The sequence below is a fragment of the Citrus clementina genome, unplaced genomic scaffold (genome assembly GCF_000493195.1).
Source record: "Citrus clementina cultivar Clemenules unplaced genomic scaffold, Citrus_clementina_v1.0 scaffold_8, whole genome shotgun sequence".
NCBI lineage: Eukaryota > Viridiplantae > Streptophyta > Magnoliopsida > Sapindales > Rutaceae > Citrus > Citrus x clementina.
In genome coordinates this window covers 15249516-15275406 of record NW_006262022.1, presented here as the reverse complement: position 1 = coordinate 15275406, position 25891 = coordinate 15249516, and the positions used below count along the sequence as shown (strand labels likewise).

The 25891-nt window shown below is 32.2% G+C and overlaps 1 long non-coding RNA gene across 2 annotated transcripts; it reads left to right on the top strand.

Annotated features, from left to right (window-relative positions):
* Positions 1-1184: 1184 nt before the first annotated feature.
* On the top strand, positions 1185-5343 carry LOC112095906. 2 transcript variants are annotated; one of them, XR_002904060.1, is made up of 3 exons: positions 1185-1501; positions 4330-4376; positions 5108-5343. It is a non-coding gene; the product is annotated as an uncharacterized LOC112095906 (long non-coding RNA). The 2 variants fall into 2 exon arrangements; XR_002904061.1 differs by lacking the exon at positions 1185-1501 and adding an exon at positions 1653-1763.
* The last annotated feature ends 20548 nt before the right edge of the window (positions 5344-25891 follow it).

Sequence of the window (25891 nt, the reverse complement as noted above, 5' to 3'; positions counted from 1 at the left end):
ACTACGTACACTACCCAAACCCTAAGTTGGCAGACCGTGAAATATAAGTGTGTAACCCAAGAGGGGGGCGAATTGGTATTTTAAAAATTATCCTAACAAATCCACACAACAAACAATCTAACTTCTTAATAAAATTGAAAGCAATAAGTTCAATTAAAGCACAATAACAAATGAGTAAGGGAGAAGAGAAACAAACACACAAATTTTTACGTGGTTCGACAATCCCTGCCTACGTCCACGCCTCCAAGCGATCCATGCTTGAGGATTTCACTATCCGAGCCTTTCCAAGGCTTCAATCGTTTACAATTGACTTCAAGGTGTCAATGGACCTTTACAACAAAGAGATTATCTCTCAATCTCTTCACTCAAGTGTCTCACACACTCAAACACTTACAATTAAGATAAAGAAATGAAAATTACAATAAAACTCACTCAAAGATTAGATATTCAAAAATGAAGATCAAGAGATGATTCAATGTGTTTTGTGATTTGCAAATTTAAAGCTCAAGATATCTCGTGTGCTTTTTGTTTATGCTTGCTGGAGGTCTTGAAAATGAATTGGATTTGAGTTTTTATAGTTTGAGCTAAAAAACTAACCGTTATGTACATTTTGGTCATAACCGGCTTGCCGTTTAGGAATCCGGTAAGCCGCTTTTATGTTACCGTTAAGGCAAAAATTTAAATTTCAGAATATCCGGCATGCTGCTTTTCATATCCGGTTAGCCGCTTTTGAAATTCGGATAGCCGTTTATGCTCCAGAAGCTTACTGCCCAAAATCCGGATTGCCGTTTACCATATCCGGCTAGCCGCTTGCTACAGTAATTGCTACAGTGAAATATTTTTTAAATTTATAATTTGACCTTAAAACTTTATAAAACTATATTATAACTCAAAACGTTATAAAAATTTTTAAATAAGTCTAATTTCTGAATTTTTAAATAATATTTTATCAATCTCAAAACTTTTTAAAATTATAATTTCACCCAAATTATGTGAAATTATAAAATGACCTAAAATATTTAAATAATTTTAAATATATTCAAATTCAAAATTTAAAACACTATCAAAAATTTTAAAATACTTTCATTTTAATCCAAAATACTTTAATTTCATAACATTATTTTTTTATTATAAAAGCACAATTTATAAATATTTATTTAATCTAATTTGTTATCTGTCAAAATCGATATTGGCTAACAGACCGTTCCCTTTTTCCAAACACAACCAGCCGCTACCAACACAGATCGAACGACAAAGCAACACCCAAATCTCAGACCCATTGATCGAATTCGAGCTGACCACCATGACTATGAATGGCGATGGCGCGATGCGACGCGAATCGTTGATCAAGCAAAATAGTTGTTCAAATCGCTTGCATCCAACCTGCCATTGAAGCCAATGTTTGAACTACGAACTAAATCTTAGAAACGAAGATTCGTCACTATTGTATCTGGTCTCTCGCCATTGAAGATTTTAGTCCTTTCAGTGAAGCATCTACAAGGTAAATGCTTAGTTTTTGTATTTGATTCTAGCATGCATGGTTTAGGGGAGAAATTTGTTTGTATGTGAGAACAACCGATTTTTTTTTTAACTTTTTCTATATTTAAATTCATTTCCAAAAAAGATAAAAAAAGAAAAGCCAGAATAAAAACCTTAATAGGGTACACTACAACGAAAAAAAAATTAATATGATTGGATGGTCCCCGTTGACGTGGCTTCGTCTCCTTCTCATCACAGTCGTATTCCCCTCTCTTCAGACCTTGGTAATTAATTAATTTAATTTACATTTAATTTTTTAATATTGATCAGGAATTTTTAGTTTTAAAATTTAGGTTGTAATTGAGTATTTCCGAATCGTTAATTGGGGATTGCTTGCTCATGTGATTAGATTTGTTTTTCATTTAGCTTTTTGTATTTTGAACTTGTTTTCTGTTTGGTTACTTAGAAATTATGTGAAGATGAAAAATTTTATTCTTTACGAATCTTGAATCTAAGTAGCCAAGGAGTTTTTTTCGAAGAAATTTCAAATTCATGCACTAATTTGTTAGAATCATATTTACAATTTGTTTTCTTAATTTGTTATAAGCAACTGATATATTCTTTTTGAGTTATTGGTTGAAGCTTTATAGAGTTGCGGCATTTTTTTCCTCCATCGTTTTTCTTACATTTCATATGGAAAGCCCATAGATTCAATGGTTCTAATCCACATTGTGACCAATGCTTCTCATATTCCTGCTGAATTCCTAGAACCGTCGTCTGAAAGGCAATTGGTCATTGGTTTTGACTGTGAGGGAGTTGACCTTTGACACCATGGAATTCTTTGTATTATGCAAGTATAATGTGTTTTGTTGTCCTTTTGATCCATCTACTATTTGTGCCAAATGAAATGCATCTTTATGTTTTTTTTTGTGTTTTAATAGGAATGAGTCAAACCCCATCTACTATATGTATGTGAATTTGATTTATGAGAAAATTTATAAACTTAAGCTTTGTGCTTTTTGGCGGCTAGTGTTTCCAGATGCTATATATCTAGTTGACGCCATTCAGAGTGGGGAGACGGTTATAAAAGCCTGTAAGCCTGTACTTGAGTCTTGTTACATAACAAAAGTTATTCACGATTGCAAACGAGATAGTGAGGTCTCCCATTGAATTTGTTTACTTCTGCATCATGGCATGTATGATATGTTTGAAAGTATGTTATTTCTGTTTTTACATTTATTTTTTTTTTGTAGGCATTATATTTTCAATTTCACATTAAGTTGCACAATGTTGTTGGATACCCATGTAAATATCCTTTATAACCTACTGAAAACTATTGCAGGATTGTGGCTTTTGGTACTTTTTTAAGATAAATAAAAGGTGTCTTATTTTGATTTTGTTTGGAGATATTAGGAATGGAAAACAAGTGAAGTTTTGAGCACGTCAAAGTTTCTGTTTTGTTTTTTACCTAAATGCTTTACTTACCTACAATTATGGACAAGTCTTGATTGAACCTCTTGTACATATTATTGGCTATGTCTATTAAACCATCATTGCTGTATCAGTTATTAGCTGGAGAGATCTTGTAAATGTAGAAGGAAAAACCAAAAACATTTCCCATTTGTATAAAGAAATTTTGCATTGTCAGTCTGCAATTTCCTTTTGGAAATGGTTATGGAGTTATTTTGGAAACCTGTTAAACCATAATTAGACCGATGTAGTGCTTCGAGATCATAATGTAATGAAGGTAGAGAGGATTGGTCCTTAGATGAGGTTGATGAGTTATGATATTTGTTTTTAGTAATTAATAATAGGACAAAATTCTCTTTCGCTAGCACTGGTTTGATTTTTAAATTTACTTACTTTTACTTGACATGGACTTTTACTTTTTGCTATCATTTGTAAATTTAAGTATCTATTTCAACTTTTACACTTATGTTATTGGAATAGTAATTTAGATTTGAAATGACTTATAAAAGCAAAATTCTTGTTGAGTTTGGAGCCATCAATTTATTATTGACATAATAAGTGAATATATTTCTAAGAATGCCTTTTCTTCCTGGTGGATTGCATATTGCTTATTCTCTAATAAAGGAGCAGGAAGGTTGGAAAAGATCACCAGATGACTACATATCATTTGTTGGTCTCCTCACAGATCCACGCTATTGTGGTATTTATATGACGTGGTATCTATTTAAGTAAATATTTGTTTTGTGTCATTGAACCTTTTTGTTTGCCTCAATGTTTGTTTGTTAGATCAAGTGTTTAGTTAGCAAAGTCCTTTTGTAAATTGCTTCCAATATTTTATTCTCAATAGTTACCCTGGCGCCTTTCTTTTGTTAAGCTAGTTGTGTATTCCTATTTAGAACTCAGGATTTGCAGACAATTTACTTTTCCCCATGCCCAATTAAGCCAACCAAGACAAGAAAATAAATAAGAAGCAAAGAAGATGCTTGCCAAATGTTTTAATTATCATCTTCTATTCATCTGGTTTCCTTTCTCTGCTGTAAAGTGGCACTCTATACTTTTTAGTTCTTTATTTGATTTGTGTGCCCTATTTTTGTAGAGATTTGATAAGTAAAAGGCTTTGGCTTGCCTTTCTGCTCAAGATTAAGTTGTGGTTTTGTGACTTGATAGATTTAAGAGCATCTTTTTGTTCTAGACTTTATTTATTATTCATATTTTATCACTCTCTGATACTGCTTGCGAGTATTGCTAGACTCTTCAAATTCATGATCAAACATGATTTGTTGGCCATTCTTTAATGTCAATGGTTGTCCCCAAGTCACTCCTGAAATTTTTGCATTAATTATTAAGTTGCTGAAATGTGTTGCTTTTATTTAAATGTAGGTATATCTTATCAAGAGAAGGAAGAGGTTTGTGTACTCCTTAGGCAGGTTAGTGTAGTTCAAATTTTTGTATTGTTCATCATGGAATTAAAAAGTATTCTTGTTGCCTTGATTTTATTCTATCAAATTGTTTGGGATGTGGCTTCTTGGGTAGCCAAATTGTGTTGCTTGGAAGATTGTGTGATAGATTTCACAATGTAGTAAATGGCTTCTAGTTAGAAAGGATATCAATATGTTCTCTTTTACAATAATTTGCAAGATTTTAGACTCAAACCTCAAAATGTAAAACAAAGTACACTGATAATGTTAATTATAATCAGTGTTGACACTTGGCCCATGTACTCACCATTCTAGATGCTTAGACAATTATGTTTAAAGTTACTGTATAAAGGACCATGTTGTTCTACAAGATTTAGACCTAAAACCTTGAAACAAATCGGACTAATAATGTTCATGAAAATCAGTGCTGACACTTTGCACTTACCATTCTAGATGCTTAGGCAAAGCACCATGACCTATCAAACTTTAAGCTAAAAACTTAAAAATGCAGACTAATAATTTTCATGAAAATCAATGCCAATACTGGACATTATATTTTATGTTTGCCAAACAACTTGCAATTTCTGATGCTAAGACAATTGTGTAGAATTACTAAAAAAATAAAGATTTGACTAGTCTGCAGCATGTGCTACCACAATAATTATTCTGTTGGTTGTCATGTGCAAGACCCCTAGTTTTGGACATTATATCTTTATAATGATAGTGTTGGCTATATTTAGTTGGTATTGCACATCCAGCGTGGGAGAAATTGCTAGACTTGGGAGATTTGCAGGGTATTTGCTAAGAATGGGATTTTATCTATTGGAATTTTACTGAGAGTATGAGAAGAGTTCACACTACAAGATTGGATGGCTTCTTAGCTTGTAAAATATTGAAAATTTGTTGGAATTAACTTTTTAATTACTTTGGATGTGTTAACTGCAAGTGTTTTTGGATGATGTTACTAATATAAAATGTTTTTGGACTTAATAGTATGTATAATTTAATTTTTAGTTGAATTTGTGATTAAATTTCAGATACATGAATGCATAACTTTAAATGCAATAATTCATAATTTCTTTTAATATAAATTTAGATCTTGTGAAATAAAATATTAGTCATAACTTATGTCACAAACAAAATAATTTATGACAGAAAATTTCAATCATAAATTCCGTCACGAACAAAATTAGTTACCTGTTAAAATTAACCAAATAATAATTCACGCACGATAATTAATTTCCCACCAAAATTTCAAATTTAAAATAAAATTAAATTTTCCCACCAAACAATTAATTAAAATATTCATTTTTTAGGGTGATAAACATATGACATCTAAACACTATCATAAGTTAACGATAAATTTTTTCTCTATCATAAAAGAGTGACAGGTAGATAGATGACGGATAAATTCACTGTCATTCACCCTTTTTTATGATAGTTTTTTCCCATCATCTATTGTCAGTTTTCTTGTAGTGACTAATGAAAATTCAGATCTTATTAGTTATGTTGATGCAGATTATTTGTTTGATCCCCATTGAGTCTCTTCGCAAACAGGAAATATTTTTACTTTTAGGACACGGCTATGATACAGGGACTTTGCCCCCGTTTTACTTTGAATCCCTGTATCATAGAGGGGGCAACAAAGTTGTTTGGCTGCCATCTGGTAGCCAAATAACTTTTATAACTGGCAGCAACCGGTTGGAAAACCAGTTGCTGCCATTAATATGTATTTTTAATTTAAATGAATAAAAATAAAAATATTTATTAAATAAATAATATTTTAAAAATAACAATAATAATAATAAGAAAAAAACAAGTAAAGTAAAAATAGAAAAATATTTTTTTATTATAAATATTTTGAAAAATAAAATAAAATGAGTGTTAACAAAAAGACAAAAATTTAATTTATTTTTTATTAAACTTGTCTCATATTTAACATTTTAAGTTTCATGTTTAATGTTCAATGTTTCATATAATTATTTTCTAAATATTCCGAATTTTTGTTTGCCCTCGTTTCATGTTTACGTTTATGTTTCATGTTGTAAGCTCAAAGTTTCATGTTTGATATTTTATATTCACTGTTATAGCAGTACTCATATTTATGTTCATTGTTGCATATTTTAAGTAACGTGTTTCATGTCTATTATTATATGTTTTATGTAATTATTTTTCAAATACCCCAAAATTTTTTTTTTTGGCCCCCGTTCCATGTTTATGTTCATGTTTCATGTTGCAAGTTCAAAATTTCATGTTTGATGTTTAATGTTCACTATTACCGAGGTACTCATATTTAATGTTCGTTGTTGCATATTTCAAGTAAGATGCTTGATGTTTGTTATTTGATGTTCCATGTAATAATTTTTCAAATATCCCGAAATTTTTCTGTTTTGCCCCCATTTCATGTTTACGTTCCATGTTTCATGTTTGATGTTGTGTGTTCACTGTTATCGAGATACTCATATTTAATGTTCGTTGTTGCATATTTCAAATAAGATGTTTGATGTTTGTTGTTTGATGTTCCATGTAATAATTCTTTAAATACCCTGAAATTTTTCTATTTTGCCCCCGTTTCATGTTTGCTGTTCTATGTTTCATGTTTGATGTTGTGTGTTCACTGTTACCGAGGTACTCATATTTAATGTTCGTTGTTTCATATTTCAAGTAAGATGTTTCATGTTTGTTGTTTGATGGTCCATGTAATAATTTTTCAAATACCCCAAAATTTTTCTTTTTTGCCCCTATTTCATGTTTACGTTCCACGTTTCATGTTTGTTGTTCTACGTTTCATGTTTGATGTTGTGTGTTCACTGTTACCGAGGTACTAATATTTTATGTTCGCTGTTGCATATTTTAAGTAAGATGTTTCATGTTTGTTGTTTAATGCTTCATGTAATAATTTTTTAAATATCCCAAAATTTTTCTTTTTTGTCCCCGTTTCATGTTTACGTTCCACATTTCATATTTGCTGTTCTATGTTTCATGTTTGATGTTGTGTGTTCACTGTTACCGAGGTACTCATATTTTATGTTCGCTGTTGTATATTTTAAGTAAGATATTTCATGTTTGTTGTTTAATGCTCCATGTAATAATTTTTTAAATACCCTGAAATATTTCTTTTTTGCCCCGTTTCATGTTTACGTTCCACGTTTCACATTTGCTGTTCTACGTTTCATGTTTGATATTGTGTGTTTTATGTTTTATGTTTTATGTTTCATGTTCACTGTTATGGTGGTACTTATATTTTATGTTCGCTGTTGTATATTTTAAGTAAGATGTTTCATGTTTGTTGTTTAATGCTCCATGTAATAATTTTTCAAATATTCCGAAATTTTTCTTTTTTGCCCCCGTTTCATGTTTACGTTCCACGTTTCATGTTTGTTGTTCTACGTTTCATGTTTGATGTTGTGTGTTCACTGTTACCGAGATACTCATATTTAATGTTCGTTGTTGCATATTTCAAATAAGATGTTTGATGTTTGTTGTTTGATGTTCCATGTAATAATTCTTTAAATATCCCGAAATTTTTTTATTTTGCCCCTGTTTCATGTTTACGTTCCACGTTTCATGTTTGCTGTTCTATGTTTCATGTTTGATGTTGTGTGTTCACTATTACCGAGGTACTCATATTTAATGTTCGCTGTTTCATATTTCAAGTAAGATGTTTCATGTTTGTTGTTTGATGGTCCATGTAATAATTTTTCAAATATCCCAAAATTTTTCTTTTTTGCCCCTATTTCATGTTTACGTTCCACGTTTCATGTTTGTTGTTCTACGTTTCATGTTTGATGTTGTGTGTTTCATGTTCACTGTTATGGCGGTACTTATATTTTATGTTCGTTGTTGCATATTTTAAGTGATATGTTTCATATTCGTTGTTCAATGTTTCATGTAATTATTTTTAAATACCTCAAAAATTTTCTATTTATTAAAGAAAAGTATGATTGAATATATAAATATTTGGTTTTCGGTTAATTATTATATCAATAATCCTAATTGTTTTAATTTTTTTAATTATTATTGAAATTCTAGTTAAGCAATGTATGCTTTCAATTTGTTGATTAAGGCTTCAAAAAGTTCTAAACACAATGAATGGCTTTCAACTAAGTTGTAGTGGAAATTGAAATTTTTCGCATTTGAGTGAAATTTGTGAAAGTGAACCATTAACTTGAAGAAATGAGTGGGCTAAAGCAATATATGACTTAACTATTAAATTTTAAAAAAAAAAGCCAAAAATGAGTAAAATACTAATGATTGCAGTAAGTGGCCTCGCAAATAAATTTGGAAGAGCTCTTATATTCTGCCAGCGCTTTTTATAGCCAAAATCTCCACTATAAATAACCTTGCAACCATTTTTAATTCTATTAATTTGCATACAAATTGATAGGCTTATTTTCCCATCCGCTTTCTCAGCAACCAAACAAACTTGTACTCATCATCAAAACCAATATAAACCCTAAAAACGAAAAACATTAGGGTTCGTTTGGTATTGTTTTTGAATTAGTATTTTTTAAAAACAAAAATGAAAATGATGTTTTGCAGTAGTTGTATTTTGAATCTAAGTATGTGTTTGGTAATACTATTTTCAAAAATAATTTTTACTAAATATTTAAGTCATATTTATAATTAAAGAGTAATTATTTAACTAATACATACACAACCATACCATAAATAATTTAAACAAAATAATTATAAAAAACTAAATGATAATAAAATTTAATCATTAGCATTAATTGAAAAAAGTTTCATATTATCTTTATTTTTATACTATAATTAAAATATTACAATATCTATGATTTAAACAAAATAATTATAAAAATTACATGATGGGCATCATACATTAAGCGTGTAATCATGTTGCACAGAAATTAAAATTTTATCTCTTATACCATTCATCTCTACAATTTAGATTTCATACCAAATCATTCATAGAAAAGAATTAAAATAGAATAATAGTTTAATTTACATTAATCAATGATCGATCATAGAACCACTGAAACTACATTTGGGATTCAGGTGCTTTGTTGAATGTAAAAACTACCTATGAAGCGAGGATGGTTGATATTTATCTGCCATTGCACTATTTTTTATAATCATCAACCGTCATTCATCCAAATTCTTTGCAACCCAAGTGAATTAATGCACTTATCTCTTATTCTTGATAACGAGACTTTCCAAATTGTCATTGCCAATATATTAATTGCTTCTCAATATGATATAATAAAACTAACGAATCATATGAGCTAACAAACAAATACCAATTTCTTTAATGATGGCTTCACGGATATTGCAGGCAAAAAAATTCCAGCTATTCCAACTCACTACAAGAAAAATGAGATTTAACATGTAATGTACGTAGTTAAACACTTTCAACAACAAGCAATCGCTTGTTGTTGATCAAGATGTTGTCTTTAAGGCTGTCTATTTTAACAACATATAAAACGCATTGTTGAAAGTTATTTGCCTGTTGCTTAAAAGTTTTTAACCACATGCTGTAAATGTTGTCTTCTATAACATGCAGATGCATGTTGTGAATCAGTTTTCTTAAGTAATTTAATATTTTTAACATAATATATTTTTAAATTAATTTGGAAGCTCTCAAACAAATGCATAAAATACAAACTAAAAAACATGAAACATATAATTAAAAAAAATTCCACTTTATTAATTGAATAACATTATAGTATTATATATATATATATATTGACATATATATTGACAATACAAAATAAACAAAATGTCAACAACTTGATTTAAACTCTTCAGAAGTTCAAGCTCTATTGTGTAGTGTCCTCATAATAACATAAAGAAGTATGCTGCAAAAATAAAATAAATAAAATAAAAAGTAAAAATAAAATGTTAAAGATCTATAAAAAGAAAAAAAAAGATCAAAAGCAAACGTGCGAACTATTGGAAATCACGTTGAAAAAGTTGAATAATAATAATATAAAAAAAAGTTTCTCAATTTTCACCAAATTCATACTTGCATTCGGAAGGTCATGTGCATAATTCTTTCATCCCTAGGCTAGCTCTTCCTAACACATGAGTTTCTCTAAATTTCTTTTATTCTTTTGTCTGTCTACATAATTCTCTCAAGGACGAGTAGTGTATAATTCCAATTGGGTATAATTTTTAATTTCGTAAAAGAAAACGAATGAAAATAAAGTTTAATAGAATCTTCATAATAATACCTTAAAATAAATATAAAAAAACAAGGGAAGAGCCAATTTAATAGAATTCACTCTATCTTCATGAAACAACTGAAATGAATGCATACTCAATCCATTATATCAACTAGAAATAATATTTACTGCATCCTGGGCACTACCAGCATGGCCTGTTACATCAAAAGCAAGCAAACTTATCATTAGCATGCTCTCTTCTTTAATTGGGTAAGAAAAGGATATTTGGATACAAAGTTTATCGAAGGATAAAAAAGCATGAGTGCAAGCCCTTGTGTGTATGAAATAGTACCCAGAAAAATGCTGAAATAAAAAAATAAGGTGAAAATTACATATCACCTGGATATTGCAATATCAACATGCTTATGAGCAAATAGAGCAAATGTTAGAGCAGTGCGAACCTCAAGTTTTTCCATTAATTAATTAAGGAAAATATAGGAGTGCAAAAAATGACAGAACATCTACAAATTGTAATGCTTTACCAAATCATTACATTGTAAGACTGCAAACTTGAAAGCTTTCTATTGAAGAGACACGGACATGCTGCATATGATGCACAATCTCTGCCTGAAATTACCATGAATGGTTCCAGAAAAGAAACCTCAAACTATGGTTAAGGTTTTAGCTACTGTTCAGACCACAAACCTTAATTAGTATCTAATGCTTCCCCACAAAAAACTAAGAAAAGTACCAAAAAATGCTGTTGCATACTCTAAATCAAAGTTTGCTTCTATTTCTCTATATTTGCCGTTGAAAATCTTAATTATAATGCTTGTACCGTCAACATCTACTCAATAAAGAACAATAAAGAAGTAAAAACAAAGAACCCATCCCTTTCCAAATCCAAAAATTTTCTCTCACTTTCTTGCCAACCAAACACCCTTTTTCTTTCTCTCAAAACCTCATCTTCCCACTCAAACTCACTCAATTTCAACTCAAATTCCACCAAAATTTACCTTTAAGTTGAAGATGAGGCAGCTAATTCGCCGTCTTTCTCGCGTCGTCGACTCCTTATAGTACAGTCTCCGCACTCGAACTTGAAGACAATAGTGAAATACAAGTGTGCAACCTAAGAGGGGGGGTGAATTGGATTTTTTTTTTTTTAAATCTATCCTAACAAATCCACACAACAAGTAATCTAATATCTTAACAATAATTGAAAACAATAAGTTCAATAACAACACAATAATTAAAGAGTAAGGGAGAAGAGAAACAAACACATGAATTTTTATGTGGTTCGGCAATCCCCGCCTACGTCCACGCCTCCAAGCGATCCAAGCTCGAGGATTTCACTATCCAAGCCTTTCCAAGGCTTCAACAATTACAATTGACTTCGAGGTGTCAATAAACCTTTACAACACAGAGATTATCTCCCAATCTCTTCACTCAAGTGTCTCACACACTCAAATTCTTACAAATGAGATGAACAAATGATGATTACAATGAAACTCACTCAATGAGTAGATATACAATGATGAAGAACAAGAAAAGATTCAATGTTTGTATTTCGCAAGTTTGAACACTCAAGATATCACGTGTGCTTTTTGATTTTGCTTGTTGGAGAGATCCAAAATGAGTTGGATTTGAGTTCTTATAGCTTGAACTCGAAAACTAGCCGTTACTCACATTCTGAGATATCCGGTTTGCCGTTTTATGGAATCCGGTAAGCCGGATTTATGTTACCGTTAAGGCAAAATTCAAAATTTTGCCTAACCGGCTTGCCGGATTCGGAATCCGGTAAGCCGTTTTCGTTCTGGTGCTTACTGCCCCGAATTCGGCTTGCCGTTTATCAGTAACCGGTAAGCCGCTTGCTACACTAACCTGCTACAGTAAAATATTTCCCAAAATTTACAATTTAACCCCAAAACTTTATAAAACTATAGTATGACCCAAAACGTTATAAAAATTTGCAAATAGGTCCAATTTCAGAATTTTAAATAATACTTTCTCAATCCCACAATTTTTCTGAAATTATGACTTCGCCCAAACTTTATGAAATTATAGAATAGCCTAAAAATATTTAAATAGTTTCAAATAGGTCCAAATCTGAAATTTAAAACACTATTAAAGATTTTGAAATTACTTTCATTTTAGTCCAAAATGCTTTAATTCCATAACATCATTTTCTTATTATAAAAGTACAATTCATAAATCTTTACTCAATAAATACATGTGGTTTGTTATCATCAAAATCAATATTTATAGCCATATAGGCTAACAAGTAGCAGCAGCTCAAACTTGAATAACATCGGCAGCAGCAACTCGAAAATCCCTAGTTCGATTACCACCACCTACTTAGCAAAAATAAAAGCTGGTGACAATTCCTCACAAAATGAAAAAGTAAAACCCACATCCAATTTCACCAAACATAAGTAAACCCAGAAAAGATTTAAAGAAATTAAGAAAGAAAAATTGTTCACCAAAATAAAAGCAAATTAAAAGCTTCCCATAGAATATGATATAGCCATGAATTTGTCGATTCTCCAATACTTGGGTTTGCTTGTCTTTGACGGAGGAGTTAAAAATTAATCAAACTCCACTTCGAACAGTTCTTTGAGATTCAAGCCATAACTTTAAAATGCTTTAGGATACAATTTTTCGGCTTAAGGGATTTGGGAGAGGAAACGAGTTTGGGTGAATGAGAGATTATAGTCAGGGATTTAAGAGATAAGAGGGAAAATTTTGGATGAGGTTTTTTCTTCATTGACAACATTGCCATTTCTACTCTTATTATTTCTCTTACACTGCTTTTCTTTTCTTATTCTTTAAAACGCAAGGACAAGTAAAGCTTGGAAATATAAGAATAATGAAATCATATGCACAAGATAAATAATAATTACTCAAAATTTACCCAAATAGAAGAATAATACTAGTGAGCCAATGTCGATCCTCAACATAAATGTTTAGATCTCGTCAACATATATGCTCAGATCTCGTTATAGGAGCAACCTGAGAGAGAGAGAGAGAGAGAGAGAGAGAGAGAGAGAGAGAGAGAGAGAGAGCGAGAGCAGCAGCAACAACAGCAGCAGCACCACCACCAATCAAGACGGAGCACAAACGCAGCAGTAGCAACATCACTAGTCGAGAGAAGCAGAGCCACAACAGCAGTCCATTTTGGTTGAAGACTGACATGGAGAGAGAGAGTTGTGAATTTCGATCGGGATGAGGAGATAAGGCTTGGGTTTTTTATGTACTGTAGCTACCCCTTTAACCGGTTGCCTTATTTTTTTTTTCTATTTTTATTCATTTTTTCTCTTGTTTTTTTCAAATTAAAACCACAACCGTTGGATTCAAACAAGCTGAATCCAACGGCTCAAAGGCAGCCCCTGCACTATACAGGGATTTTATGCCCTGCATGGTAGCCGTGTCCTTACTTTTAATATTATCACGATTTCTTAGAAATCTAAAAAGCAAACTCTCGTTGCTACTTTCTCCAACTACTTTGAAATCCTTTCACTGGATAAAAGTAAGTTGAGAATGTATATGGTTATTGTCTCAGCCCATCATCCATCATATCTTCATGTGTAGATGTCACGATAATAATCTATAAAGATAATGCTGCTTGCTTAGCATAACTCCAAGGAGAATATATTAAAGGCGATAGGACAAAGCATAGAACACTGAAGTTCTTCTACACTTGTGAGCTCTAATAGAGCAAGAAAATTGATATTAAATACACTCATAGATAATTTTGTTGATACATTAATTAAACTACCTGTATCGGCATTTGAGAATATAGTATATGGGATAGGCTTGGGTCAACTACAATGGACAATCAAATTGATACACATTACCAGTAGAGTGAGCATTCATTAGAGAGAGCACCCATAAAGGTGAGCGTAATATTTATTAGAAAGAATTTTAACAAATAAACTAGACACATGTACATTATACTACTTTTTCACTGACCAAGTTTTTATCCCAATGGATTTTATTGGCAAAGATTTTAAATGAGGTAGTTTTGAAGCAAGTCTAGTGCCACTTTATAATTCGTTAACCTATACCTCTTTTGCTTGTGGTTTTATCCCATAGGTATTTTCTGAGGCACAATTATCATCATCAGCTGATGGATATCCAAGAATTACGTTTACCCACCTCTTGAAATTTATGTATTGTATGTAGCACACACATCAAATTATCATACACAACATCTTGAGCAAAATAAACCAGTCACTTTGTAACATGACTCAAAAGTGTTTAATTTATTCCCAAGTATAATAGTGTCTAGGTATGATATAGCTCGGTGAGTCTGATGTCAATCCACAAATAAAAGAGTTAATTTGTTTATTTTAGTATATCTAAAAAATAAAAATAAAATTTAAATATGCAACTTAATTTATGTGAAACTATGAAATTAAATTAGTTAGGATTATGGATCCACTGTTAATAGTAAATATAATTTAATAAATTCTTTTTATTTTTATTTTATTACCCAAAAGATTAATTGTATAAATTACAATTATTTTTCCATTAATTTCATTATGGATTAAGTACTTTGTGTGCCAAAATTTAACTTGTCTACAATAAGTCAAAATACCATTTTACAATACTTTATACTAAGATATTAAAAATTTATTGTGCCAAACTCTCATGTTTGTCTACAATAAATCAAAATTTCAAACTATAAAATATGGATAAAATTAGATAGAAAATAATTTAATTTATATAATTAAAAATAGAATTTGATTAAATCATATTTTTTTTACTAAGAGTTCCACCTTACCCTAAATATTAGTATTTAGCTAAGCATAATTGAAATAAAACTAATTATTAAAATTAAACTATACATGATTTAAAAAAATGGTATTTGAAAATTGGAAATAAAAATAATTTTATTTATTGAAAATATATTACAAAAATAGATGAGGATAAGAATTTGAGGGGAAAGAAGTGAAGAAAAGGTGTAGAGAGATGTGTCCTCTCCCCCTCTATTTATATTAATCTACACCACACACATAAATAAGGCTAATTATATCATGGTCATACATTTGTCCTACTAATAAAACATAAACCTAACTTAATTTACTCACACATACCCAACATAATAAAAACTTATAATTTCACAATTGCCATACTTAATATAGTAAAAACTTATAATTTCACAACAAAAGTCACGGATCCTCCTCAACAATGAACTAACTTCTCGGACATCTGGAATTCAAATTTGACATCCATTCATTTGTTTGGAGTCTCGAATTAAATCACTGATTTCAATTTGCTACTAATAATTAAAATATTAAGAAAATTTCGAATCGAGAATTTTAGTCTAGCAATAGAATTTATTGAAATCCTATCTAATTAGTCACTCAAATAAGATAAGAATAAAATCATAAACATTAATGATAAAAGAACATAAACAATTTCAATTAAATAAATTGAATATTAATCATATGACATATTTAGGGTTTTGAATTTACCCTCAACCAAATAAAAAATCTATTTTAACATAATTAAATTGAAAATAAAAGAATTGATAAACCCAATCATAAAAATTAATCCAAACAACTGGTTCTGCTCTAATTTAATTCCTTCCGGCTTCTTCTTCTTTTTTTCTTCAAGCGGCTGCCTCCTCTACTCAATTCGTCCTCTGCCTGCTGTCTTCAATTGATGACCTTTATATAATGCCCAAACCCTTGTGGCCTTGTGTTAATTGGATTCAAATTGCAACCCGCGCACCCACCGACTTTAGCTTAGGCAATTCACATGCATGCTTAATTAATTACGGCAATTTCTTCTTTGTGATGGCTTAACTTGTTAATTGGGCTTAGCTTCCTTTTTCACTTCCAAAAACAATCTTGAATTATTAACTAAATTCCAATCAAATTCCAACTTTCCCTCTTTTTTTTTTTTCATATACTTTAAAAATCAAATTAAGAATAATTAAATATTTGAAAAGAGGAATTATTATCAACTGTGTAAAATGAACTATAATTTAAACTAAAAATGTAAAATTTTAATTAAATAAAAATAAAATACTAAATTAAAAGTTAAATAAAATAATTAAAATATTTAAGACCAAAATAAAAAAAAATATAAAAAAAATTAATAATAAAATATAGAAAAAATATGCACTTATCAATGATTTTTAGAGTAGCCATTGCTCATCAAACTATTGATCATAGACAAAGTCAAAAGATGGACTTGCGAAGCTGAAGTGAGACAGTAAGGACGCAAATTTGAAGACTTATTATATATCCAGCCAAGAAATTAAAATGATCTAATGAGGTCAACTCCTTAAAACATTCATCAAAACAAATGCTCAACATGAATTCAGATCACTATCTAAATTAGGAACTTGGCAGCAAGGTAAAGCAACAGAAACATATTTCAAAATCATCAAATGTTGCAAAACTAGCAATCAGACCTACAAAAATTTTATCTGTAGACAAAGAAAGAACACCATACACATTATTTTGATGAATGATTTTATCAGTGATATTTGACCTTAAACTTTACAAGATCATGAAGGGTAAAATGTTTAGAATATTTGGTGGTGCTGTAAATGGAAGAATTGAAGCTGGCAACTGGCTAGTAGGACATTCTACAAGTGGACAACAATTTTTAATTTTTTACAATCTACTAGAAGTCATCAAACACGAGTTTGAAAGGTCCATTTGATATCTTTCGGACACATTGAGAAAAGACAGAAGCTTGGAACAAAAATCACTCAGTTTCGGTTTCTCTTAACAGGTAGTGCCAGAATCCAATTAAGCATACACATACGTAACTAACTATACCACCTTGCTTTATGATTGTGATCCAGCTGATCATCAGCCAAATGAGAAATTTTATTGTCCGATAAATAACAGGGCCAGTGATACTTACTTCTTTACATCAACAATTTCAAGTAATGTATAACAGGACTGTTAATGAATTCATCAGGTGACTGTTTCTCCTAATCTGTAATTCTTTTGCTAGATGGCTACTAAAAACGAAGTACAAGACACCATTTCTACTACAATTGCATCCATTGCAAAAATAGTATAATGAGTAGCTGATTGAAAATATAATTTTGAGTGGGACTTAATTAATGTAAGTGGAAGGTCAAGAATAATTGAAAATCTTCTTTCTAAGTATTTCGAAATGATGTACTTATATACTCAAAATGGTGAATGAGAAATTCACGCTCATTGTATATCCATTGATGGCATTGGATAAAAGCACGAGTTATAGAGATTGTAACGGCTAATTAGATTTGGAATTAATTAATGCAATCAATTTTAGAATTTGTTATTTGTAACTACTAATTAAATTTAAAATTTATTCTCAGATTTTAATGATTAATTAAATCCAAAATTTAATACATGGTTAATGAAGTTGCGGTTACAATTTGAATTTAATTAAAAAATTAAATCAAAGGTTTAAAAGGTAGCTATTACACTTTCAATTAGATATTATAAAAGCAGTAAATAAGAAATTAAATGCGCCGATTACAGAATTTATAGTAATCAAATATATGGACGAAAATACCCCAAACAGAAGTTTATAAATTGAAATTCTTCTTCATTTCAAGGAAGCAATAAGAAGAGGCAAGAGACATACAAAATGTACAAAAACAAGTGATAGACAGAAAAATAGAATTAGATAGACTTTAGTTTCTCATTTTATACCCATTTTGATAGAATTCAAACACAATGGAAGTTCACTGTGAAACAATTTGGTAATGCGCCAGAGTTATTCAGTGTTGTTCTGTCCTAGAAAATAAATGCCATTCAAATCCTAAAGCATCTGAGAGTTCAAGGAGAATTTGATTTAAATAAACTGTGGTATCGCACATGCCTCAGTTTGCATTATATTCTTTTATCTTATTTATATTGTCATTTCATTGCTCTAATTAATATTTCCATTGTTCGTTATATGTAAAATCTAATTGGTAATCTGTTGTTTCAGAATCTATTCCTCCTATATTGTGTATTTCGTGTATTTTCCCTACTATATCAAGTATAATTTTAATATTTCCTACACCATTTCTACATTACAAATTTTGATATACACATGGTAGCAATCCTGACAACATTTTGTTTGGGGCGGAAGTTTCACCAAGCCATGTGTCACAAGAATGTGCTCCTTAATTGAAATAGAGTTGGGCTTGAATGGAAACTTGAACTAAGAGCATCTCTAAAAAGCTGTATTAATTTTACTCTTCAAATATCAATTTGCTTACTTATGTAGCAAAAACAAGAGCGAAAAAATATGTTATTTTCCAAAAAGCTATTCAAATAGAAATAAATTAATATTACTTTAATCAAATTAATATATTTTTCAAAGGAAAAATAAATGGTAATTAAAGCACTTCTCTCTTTTTCCCCAATAAAAAGTAATAAAATATAATTGAAGAGAGAGAAAACAACTCTACAAAATTAAAGAGAGAGAATCATTTCTTATTTAAAGAATCTTAATTAGAGTGTCATTGAAGTTTTAAATGCTGATGTGACTCTTCAAATAAGTAACAAAATTTTATTTGAAGAACCTTTTGGAAATGCTCTAATTGGTCTACAATCTACCTGATCTGTTGTGTGGTTCATGGAGTAAGGTCCAAAAACGTATTCAGGCTTTGATATAGCCCAAATAAGCTCTTGTTGCAACTTTGACTTTGATATTGCTTAATAGTAGCTTTGAATGCTGAATATTGTGAATAATTACTAAATATGAACAGCACTATGGCACCGTTTGGGATTGATCTTGAAACTCAATAAGCTGCTTATTTTATAATATGTGACAAAAATAGTGTTTGATAAAATTTGTAAAATTTGTTTATTTTATAATTTTCTCCATTTTGACAAGCTGTCATACCTTTTTAAAGTTCTTATTATAACCTTAATATTTGAAAAAATAATTATGTCTTATTTTCTCATACACCATAATATTAAGCCATTAGATATCATATTATCACCACAATCAAATTACCACCACAACTATTGTATATTCTCTCTAATATCAAAGTTTTGATCTAGTAACTTCATTTTTTTTATATTTTACTTTTATTTTCTATTAGAGGATTAAAATAGGTTTGCATATAATTATGTAAATTTTTTTTAACTTTGAACAATTTCACATGAAAATTAACCCTAACTTTTAAAATTAATTTCATAATCATGGTTTTTAATATTCAATCTATTTATATTTTTTTTCTATAGTTATGGTGTTTATTGCATCAAGTTTAATACGAATGTAATGCATATTATTTTTTATTTTATCTTAAGTATGTTTTAGTATGAATTTTTATCATATTACAAATAAAAAATTTATCAAGTTCTTTTTTCACTTTATGTAATTTTACGTGTTTTAAAAAGAAAAATGCATGTCTAAACTTCATTAAATATACTCCAAAAAAAAGGTAATTTAAACTTATGTCTATACATTTGTAATAAATTTTACCAAATGCATTTGTAATAAAATTTAAAATTTAAAAGGTAATTTAAAAAAAACAATACATTTGTAATAAAATTTACAAAATGCATGTACACTGCTTTTCAAACTTATAGCAACCGTAATAACAAAATTTATCAAATACCAAACTGTTTTTTCAATCAGCTGCTTATTGCATCCGTACAGCAGAAGTAGTTTATTTAATTAACAACCGCAATACCAAACTGACTCTACATATGTGAACAATATTGTATATGTGGACAATACTGTGAATAGTGCTCCGACAACTAAAATGATGGGTAAAGTAGGGTTATAGCTAAAATGAATTTGGAGACAAGCGAAGCACATAAAGAGAACACAAGAATTTATATGGTTTAACTTTTAACCTAAATTCATGGGTAAAGATAAGAGAAGATATTTCACTAGTGAAATATAATTACAAGTATTACAGTATTTTATCTCACAACTCAATACCTTAATACACTCAAACTCTCAAACTACTAAATTAAGAACTTAAAGTTCTAAAAATACTCTCTTAATTTATGATTTTCTTATTCTTCCAATTGATGCATTCTCCATGCCCCTAACTAATCTATTTATGGGCAAGCCAAGTCCAAAATATCAAATTTGGTTTGCCCTTAAAATTATTTATTATTGTTTTATGAAAATTCGTGGGTTTTAAAATAATAATTTATTTTATTAAAATCAAATTATTATTTTAATAATATAATTTGCTTTTTCAAAATTGGTTGACAATTTTTATTGCTACCACTTTATTGTATTTAGGCTGTACGAATAGGCACTGCCGCTAAATGTCCTCAACAACTAGTTTAACTAAACTCCACATTTTTTTCACACATTTTCATCAAGCAATGCCTACCGCAAACTCTGAGAAACATGTAACACATCCTGTGCTTGAGCTTTATGTACTGAATTGGGTTATTGGGCCTAATATTAATTTTTAGGTAGTAACACATTTTTAATCAAATCAATAATTGAATCTAAGTAACCCCTAGGGTAGGCAAATGGTTCGGTTTTTACTGAACTGAACCAAACAAAAAAAATTAGTTCGGTTCGGTTTGGTTTTGAGGATAAAAACCGAATGATTTTAAAAACATAAGAACCGAACGGTTCCAATCGGTTCGGTCTAATTATTTAAAAATTATTCTTAATTTAAAATATAACAACTTAAATTCTAAATTTCATTCTTCAAATCCTAATTTAGCAACCCTAAAATCTAAATCACGTTATCATCTCTCTCGACTCTCGGTGTTTCCGTTGCCTCATCTATCTCTTGCTTTCTCTCCCTCACCTCACAATCAGCGGTAGCACAGCCCCTCAAGCGTGGTGACACTATAACGAACTCAGTCTTTCACGGTCATGCCTCATGATCGCCGCTCCTCAACCCATCAACCATCATATCTTTAATCTCCTCACCTCACGGTTAACCATGCTTGTCGTCTCTCATCACTCACACCTTACGGTCTCCCTCTTGCTAGTCCAAACCTCCTGCCGTCAACCTGTCATTTTCAGTCTTCATTGCTGTAGGCGTTTGTTTTTTCTTTTATTTTAATTTATGTTGTGGCCATTGTGTTTGTTTTATTTTCTGTTTGAATGGAACCGTATGAGGGGTTGATTTTGTGCTGGTGTATATTGGTTGTTGGACCAAAAATAAAATAAGTCTAATAAGGCCCATCTAATAAATTTCCTCCCAATCAAGCCCACGAAGTGATGGACAAATGACCTAGAATGATCCTTCTAAGTAATAAGATTTCAAAGCCCAAAAGGAGCCAAGGTCCTAGATTCCTATCCTAAGACAAATCACCTAGGATAAATCAACTAGGTGGCAAGGATTTAAAGTCCAAAACGTGCTGAGGTTCTAGGCTCTTATCCTAGGACAAACCTACTAAGTGTGAAGGCTCTTATGATCCCAAGGTCTTAGTAAAAATAACCTAAGGATAGAACATTTCTTCCTCTAATTTGTAGACAAGTTTGTATATCCATGTGTCAATCCACATGGGCTCTAGAGGACAAGTATTGCCAAATGTCACAAGAACAATGACATTTGTCATCGAAATAACTAGGACCCAAGTCAAATCAGTTTGGTCGATAAATATGTCTTTCATTCTCATCAAAAGGTAAGACAAAAAAGAGACTCAAAAGGGGAAAATGCGAACTTTCTCCCTCTAATCTTTCTCTTTCTAAATTCATATTTCCAAAAGTCCGATGACTGACTTGACCGTCGGAGGGTTTACGCCGGCAAAGCCGGCCCTCTGATAATTTTCTTGTGTTTGTAGAGTATCACAAGACAAGGACCTTCTGATTGCCTAAGGAAGTGGACTCAGAAGAGTATATACAAAGGCCCATAAAGATCAGCCCAAAGAACGAACTCACCATCATAAGTTGGGACAAAGTTTGCACCAACAGTTTGGCGCCGTCTGTGGGGATCTTCCGATAAAAGTCTTGGAAGCCCTACCATGAGCATGGATTCTAACAATGAGTACTATAACCTTGAGGCTGATGATGAAAGTTCCAGAGTGGATGAAGATGTTCACTTCCGACGAAGGAGACGACAACGAGACCTAGATGATGATGACGTGGTGCCTATCCATCCTCCTCCAGATCCTCATTTGAATCCACCTCGCCACGCTAGACGTCGAGGACAGCCTCGTGTTGTTTGACTTCAACAACAAGTGGATCAGTTGGCTCGTAACTTCAATAGAATGTTCGGCCAATTTTCAGCTCGAGCTGAGGAAGGTGAGAACTCAAATGGAGGTAATGTGGTTGATTCTGGCTCCTCTAGAACAAGGTCTAGAGAAGAGTTAAATGAAGATGATCTCAGGCATTCCCTTGACCAAAGTGATCTAGGAGGAGAATGACCAGAGAAGGTTTAGACCAAGGAGAGGAAGTCGATAGAGGATTACAAGAAAGGATGCAGAGACTTGAGCAAATGGTTCGAGAAATGGGCCCACTTGATGATGTAACAGCAGAACATGAGCCACCATTTACTTCTGATATAATGGTAGCAAAGTATCCACCTAGGTTTCATTTACCCCAAATGGAGCCTTATGATGGGCAGAGGGATCCAACTGAGCATTTAGAATTGTATCGCACCCTTATAGAAATGCAAGGAGCATCACAAGCAATTCTTTGTCGGGCTTTTCCTCTTACCTTAGTAGGAGCAGCACGAAGATGGTTCCGAAGGTTGCAGCCACACTCCATCTCATCCTTTGGAGATTTGAGTAGAGAATTCACCTCTCACTTCCGAAGTGCCCGACAAAGAGGAAAACCAGTGACTTACCTATTGACCGTCAAACAACAGGAAGGGGAGACCTTAAGAGACTACATCAGAAGGTATAATAATGAGATCACCCAAGTAGATGGTTATGATGATGGCATAGCACTTTCTAGTATTATGGAAGGGCTCAGGATGGGAAAGCTATGGTGGTCAGTTTAAAAAAGACCACCCACTTCTTACTCCGAGATGCTTGCGAGAGCCGAGAAATATGCCAATGCGGAAGAAAGATTCAAGAACAGAAATCAAGAGAAAGGAGAATCAACCAAAGGAAAGAAAAAGAAAGATGATCAGAGAGAAAGAAGAGTGGTCAGACCCGATCAATCTCTAAGAAGAAACCAATTTCATCCTGGGGAACGCTCTGAAGTCCGAGACACTCGTCCTCGGTTAGCCTCTCAATTCACTAACTTTACAGAGCTTAATACTCCTCGGGAGTAAATTCTCATGCAGGTAAGAAATCCAACTTTGTTTAGAACCCCACCTCCTATGAAGACAAATCCATCCCGAAGAAATCCAAACAAGTATTGTCATTTCCATAAAGATCACGGGCATGACACCTCCGAGTGTTTTGAGCTTAAGGAACAAATAGAAAGCCTCGTTCGACAAGGGCAACTACAGGAGTATATAAGAAATCCCGAGGATCGAGTGAAGAGTGAGCAACCAGAATCTTCAAAGAAGAGAAAAGGAAAAAAGAAGGAAGATAGTGATGAAAGCATGTCTGATGTCAATCACATTTGGGGAGGGCCGGCTGCAGGAGACTCCAGGAAGTCAAGGAAAAATCTAGCTCGCCAAGCAAGACATGAACCCAATGGTCCTGAGGTTAATTTGACTAATCAATCTCAAGGATCAATAGTTCGTGGTATACCAATAATCTTCTCCGAGGATGACGCTAGGGGAGTTCATCATCCTCATTGTGATGCTTTAGTCGTCACCCTCCCAGTGGCAAATAAACGTCTTCATCGGATTCTTATTGATAATGGGAGTTCAGCTGATATTTTATTCTTATCAACCTTCGCTCGAATGGGGTTAGAAAGATCACAGCTGAAACCTTACACTACTCCACTTCATGGTTTCGCAGGAGGAAGTGTAGTTCCTGAAGGGGTTATAGAGCTCATAGTGTCTTTCGGAAAAAGCCCAACTAAGGTGACCACTATGGTTAACTTTATTGTGGTTGATCAACCAAGTTCTTATAATGCTGTCTTAGGAAGGCCGACTCTTTATGCTTTAAAAGCAATAACTTCAATTTATCATTATGCGTTGAAGTTTCCAACTGAAGCTGGGGTTGGAGTCGTGCGAGGAGAACAAAAAGAAGCAAGGGAGTGTTATGAGATAGCGTTCAGGATGGGCAAAGAAACTCTTCAAATCACAAGCCTTGATCCTAGGACAGTAAAAGATGATCAAAGGGCGAGCCCAGTTGATGACTTGGAAGACTTTCCACTTGGTGAAGATTTGAGTAAAGTCGTGAAGATTGGGGGTCGATTGCCTGATCCGCTGAAGAAGCAGCTTGTTAGCTTTCTGAAAGAATATCATGATGTGTTTGCTTGGACGCATAATGATATGCCAGGCATTGATCTTTGGGTAGTGGTACATCGTTTAAATACTAACCCAAAGATGAAACCAGTTCGACAGAAAAGAAGAAGTCTGAACGCCGAAAGATCTTTGGCTGTGAAGCAAGAAGTAGATAAACTTCTCAAAGCCGGCTTTATCAAGGAGGCAAGGTATCCCGATTGGCTAGCTAATGTTGTGATGGTAAAGAAAGCTAATGGGAAGTGGAGGATGTGTGTAGACTTTACTGATCTTAACAAAGCTTGCCCTAAGGATAGTTTTCCTTTACCGAGGATTGATCAACTGGTGGATGCTACAGCTGGGCATGGACTGCTAAGTTTCATGGATGCATACTCAGGATATAATCAAATAAGGATGCATGAACCTGACCAAGAAAAGACCGCCTTTATCACAGATCGAGGTCTTTATTGCTATAAGGTTATGCCCTTTGGACTCAAGAACGCCGGAGCCACCTATCAAAGGTTGGTAAACAGTATGTTCGTTCAACAAATTGGGCATACCATGGAAGTTTATGTAGATGATATGATCACCAAGAGCCTTAACCCTGAAGATCATATAAAAGACTTACGGGAAATCTTTGATATCCTTAGGAAGTACAAGATGCGGTTAAATCCAGCTAAATGTGCATTTGGTGTGTCGTCAGGAAAATTCCTTGGCTTTATGGTAAATCAAAGAGGTACTAAGATCAATCCTGAGAAGATCCAAGCATTGGTTAATATGAAGTCTCCAAAGAATGTTAAAGAAATTCAAAGGTTGACGGGTCAAGTAGCAGCCCTGAATCGCTTTGTCTCTCGAGCCACAGATAAGTGCCTTCCTTTCTTTAAGGCTCTTAGAAAAGGAAAAGAAATGAAGTGGACTGAGGAATGTGAAGAAGCATTTCAAAAGCTTAAGGAATATTTAGGAAGCCCTCATTTGCTTGTTAAGCCAATCCAGGGCGAGCCTCTCTTCCTTTATCTTGCAGTGTCTGAACATGCCACCAGCTCTATCCTTGTCCGAGAAGATGATGGAGTGCAAAGGCCTATCTACTATACAAGTAGAGCATTGGTTGATGCAGAAACAAGGTATCTAAGTCTTGAAAAGATTGTTCTAGCCTTGATTGTTTCAGCAAGAAG